The sequence below is a fragment of the Terrapene carolina genome, unplaced genomic scaffold (assembly GCF_002925995.2).
Source record: "Terrapene carolina triunguis isolate 2854851 unplaced genomic scaffold, T_m_triunguis-2.0 Scaffold30757, whole genome shotgun sequence".
Classification (NCBI taxonomy): domain Eukaryota; kingdom Metazoa; phylum Chordata; order Testudines; family Emydidae; genus Terrapene; species Terrapene triunguis.
The window spans coordinates 36,253-40,739 of record NW_020695108.1 but is presented as its reverse complement, the minus strand read 5'-3'; positions in this window follow the sequence as shown (position 1 = coordinate 40,739).

The following is a 4,487-nucleotide window of genomic DNA, read 5'->3' as shown; positions in this document are numbered from 1 at the left end:
AATAACTGTAAAGGAATTAGCGAGCAGGTTAGCATCTTATCACCTTCAATTCTGGTGCATCTTATTGTCAGCAGCTAGATGCATGGCAGTGGAATCCAACTCAGTGCATCACTTGGGTTCATTCGGTTCTCATACCATTCCTCTCCTTGAAACTAGCTTTCCTGCAACATAGTCTTTGAATAGAGTCCCAAACCCACACCAGAGGAAATAAACTATCTAGCAGCAGATGCAAGATATTTGTCCAACATTTGGAGTTATTAGCAGGAGAAATTGGGAAATTAAGTTCCTGATTAAAACTCTTCGGCGAGGTTGTATCATGTATTTATGTAAGCTCTGTCGGGCGTTGCAGTACTTTAAACAGGGAGACAAAAGGATGCTGCATTGGAGTACCTTATGAGCTTTATCTGCAGAGTGTCACTGGGGCTTTCTTCTTCCAGTTTGTCTTCTACAGCTGCTGGGTTTACAAAGGGGGCCTTGATGGCACCTGTGTAACCCCCCACGTTGTGTTACATTTTTAAATTGGTTTCCAGCAGCATGCTCCTTATGCAAGGTGCTGTACAAACACCAAAAGCTTATTTTCTATACAACAAAGAGGACAACAATAGGGCAGTGGGGCTACACAACATTCGAGTAAAGTGAGCGCACACACACCCGCTCCGACCCCCCAATACTCCATAATCTTCCCTTAACTGGTCAGTTTCTTGTTGGCAGCACCACTCCCAGTAGTGTGGGTTGTGAATGCTGGAGGGAAGAATAGACCCCCTCAAGAGTCTTGGCTTTTCTGTTGAATTGAGTATGGGGAGCAGGGCGGAGGTCTAGGAAGAAAGAGAAATCCTGTGATTTGGAGCTCGGGCCTGGGAATCAGGAGCACTGTGTCATGCTGCTGATTTCCTATGTGCATGCCCCTTAACTGCTCCGTTTCTCTATCTGAAAAATTGGCGGGAAGTGATAGCCTTTAATGTTAACAAAGGGCTTTGTGACCCTAAGACAGAAGGTGCCTTAGAAGTGCAAAGTATTATTACAGGATTTTATATTAAGAAACATTATTGCTCTGAGCGCCCCCATCTTTTTCAGATGTCTCGTTTTTGTAAGTAAAAGGTTAATACAAATGCAGGCTATAAGAGTACTTATCTCCTGCCCAGGGGGGCAGTACAAGTGATAGCTTTTACCTATGTTACGCATAAACAAACAAGGGGTTGCTGTTACAGTCCGAACTAGATAGTTTAATCCTGCATTTTGCCAAGCACCTTTACACGGCACCACATAAGAAGTGGCCTGAACTGGTCTTTTGAGCCTATATATAATCCATTAATGACTTCCAGATGTTATCTGACCTGCAACTTTACCTTCAGACTGTGATTGCTTAAGCTCTCCCAAGCTAAGCAGGGCTGGGTCAGGTCAGTACTTGGGAAACGGCAAAGGGAAACCTAGGACACTCTGGGGAACGGGTGCTGGTAATTCAGCAATAGCGCACTCCATGTTGACAGCTCTCATGATTTTATCATGAATCTCACTATATTTGGTATTTTTCTTAAACCCTGGAGGCATGTGATTAGGTGAACATCTCAGCTTTCTTTCTTTTTTTCTTTTTCTTTTTTTTTTTTAAAGCAAGTGGCTAGCCCTCAAGGTTGCAGAGAGAGGCTGAGAAATGTGACCCCAGTGAACCCTAAACGCTCAAAACCCAGAAGGCAAATAAAAATAACCCCCGTTTTTTTACAATCATGATTTTTGGTTCCTTGTTTTTAAACACTTGTAATTGGCAATACAGAGCTCCTCCTGACTCAGTACAGAACTTTATGCCCCTACGCAGTTTTGAAGGCAGGGCTGTGCTGTGCTGCTGGAAAGACTGCATTTCAGATGTGACATAAAACGTTTCTTGTCATTAAAGATCCCCTGGCACTTTTTGCAAGAGCTTTGAATGAGGTTTAAGACAAGGAATCCACTTTGTTACTCTTTACTATAGTATCCAATCAAGCCCTGAAAACTTGCATTCACTGCTCTGACAAAATGAAACCTTTAATGACCACAAGTGGTCAGGACCTCAGTTTTACCATACATCTCTGCAGGATGGTGCCTCCAGCAGCAGAATACCCACTAGACTTTGGTGGTGCTTTGATTTGACAGGAAGGGTGCCATTGCTGAATTGGCAACACCCCTTTCTGCAGCACTTAGATGTTCCTTGGAGGTTCCCTGTCCAAGAACTGACCCTTCCTTGACTTAATTTGTGAGAACTAAGGGCTTGGCTACGCTTGCCAGTTAGAGTGCATTAAAGCACGCCCTAACTCACGACCCGTCCACACTGGCAAGGCACGTAGAGCGCCTGGACTCTGCAGCTGGAGCGCTCCTGATAATCCACCTCCATGAGAAGCATAGAGCTTGCTGCGCCCGGGCTGAAATGCCCGGGTGTCAGTGTAAACGAGGTGTTGCATTACTACGCTCTGATCGGCCTCTGGAAACGTCCCATAATCCCCTTAAGTCAAGTGGCCACTCTTGTCGTTGTATTGGAATCGGCTGCAGGAATGCGGATATGCCCTTTCAAAGCTCCGTTTCTGACAGCCGGGTGCTTATCTGCTCCGGGACAAAGCAACCATTACTGTGGAATGCTGCTTGCTGTGAGTGTGTGTGTGAGAGAGAGAGAGGCGGGGGGGAAGAGGGTCTGCTGCTGTCTGAACTTACCAGACAGCATGCTGACATGCTCTCAGCCCCCCAAAACCCACTCTCTCTCCCCCCACATACACACAACACACTCCCTGTCACATTCCACCCCACCCCACCCCCATTTGAAAAGCACATTGCAGCCACTTGCATGCTGGGATAGCTACTACAATGCACTGCTCTCTGTGGTGTTGCAAGAGCTACTAATGTGGCCACGCCAGTGCTCTTGAATCTGACAGTGTGAACACACTGCAGCGCTTTCCCTACTGCGCTCTCTGAGGGCTGGTTTAACTCACAGCGCTCTACATCTGCAAGTGTAGCCATGCCCTAAGCAATCCACTGCACAAGGCAGTATAGCTGGATAACTATATTTGGGGGTAGTTTAGTAACACTTGCACAAGGTTTAAAGTTTTGAACGAGTTCCTTGTTTGATGGGCGTCTATATAAAGGTCCCACTTATCACCCTATTAAATCTTTGCAAGAGAAGCTTATGCCCGAAGGAGTTAATATCAAGGTGCATAAATATATCTGTGGTGTATAGTTCTGATGCTAAGTAACATATATCAAGTAAATAAAGCAATAAGACAAGCTATAATGATTCATACTTAGGTGCATTGTTAGGCACAGCTTTCAAGGTGTATCGCCTCAGCTAGTTGTGAATTATTACAGAATAATTCACACTTTATCAAGTCTTGGTGTTTTATCTACTTGCAAGCTTTAAAAAATTCCCTGTCCCTCTTCTTCTCTTTTTGTCTGTCAATGGTTCTGTACATACTTGTTCTAGGAGCCAGCAACACAGTTAAGCCAGGGACCTCTCTCAACAATTTTAACCACTGTCTGCATTAAGTGCCTTCAAGGTGTTTTAACCAGGAAGGACCTCTCTGTTTTAAATGTTTAATAACTGAGAATCTTTCTGTTGAGCAGAAGATTTCTGTATGTTATCAAAAATATTCTAATCACCATATTCAATTAACAGGAAGAATAAATTACGCCTTTAAAAATTAAATGTCTTAGCTGTAATAGAGAATAATTAACAATTAGAGAGCAGCTATTTTGACAATCTGATGCTATAGATTAGAAAGTGAAGATCACCCTCTGAAGGTATGAGACTTTCAAAGCTATTGTAAGGAAAATTCAGTTTTGAAACGAACACTTTTTGAGATAATTTTAATAGTTTGATAGAACTTTGCTGTGCTTGAAACTGCTGTCAAATTAGTGAGGAGAAAAATATAAAAATAATACAATTAGTCTTATAGTAGCTTTGAAAGTCTCTGCTTTCTCCTGTAGGAGATACATTACCTGTGCCTAATCTACAGTATCAAACTATATGCATGCTGGGAAGCATTTTGTAAATTACTGTTTCTTCTGGGAGATCCAAACACTTATTTGTAGTAAAGGAAATTGTAAAATTATGGTAAATATTTTTTTAAAATCTTGTGACATTCATTCCATTTATATCTATTAAAAAATTATAAAAATATATATATTAAACTATATTAAAATGTAATGACTATTTTACCTATCTATGGTGTTCTAAATAACCTGCACCCATTAAGATCCCTCCTCCACACTCATTCCGTCCATGAAAAGAGCTACAAGAACTTTCTGAGACCTGGAAAATATGCTCTTATAGTGAGACACTCAAGAAGCTCAATATATTTAGTTTATCCAAGAGAAAGTTAAGAGATGGCTTTATCATGGTCTACAACAGGGGTCGGCAACCTTTCAGAAGTGATGTGCCGAGTCTTCATTTATTCACTCTAATTTAAGGTTTCACGTGCCGGTTGTAGTAAGTAAAGGCCCTAAGGCCTGAACTAAAGTAATGGTCAAGA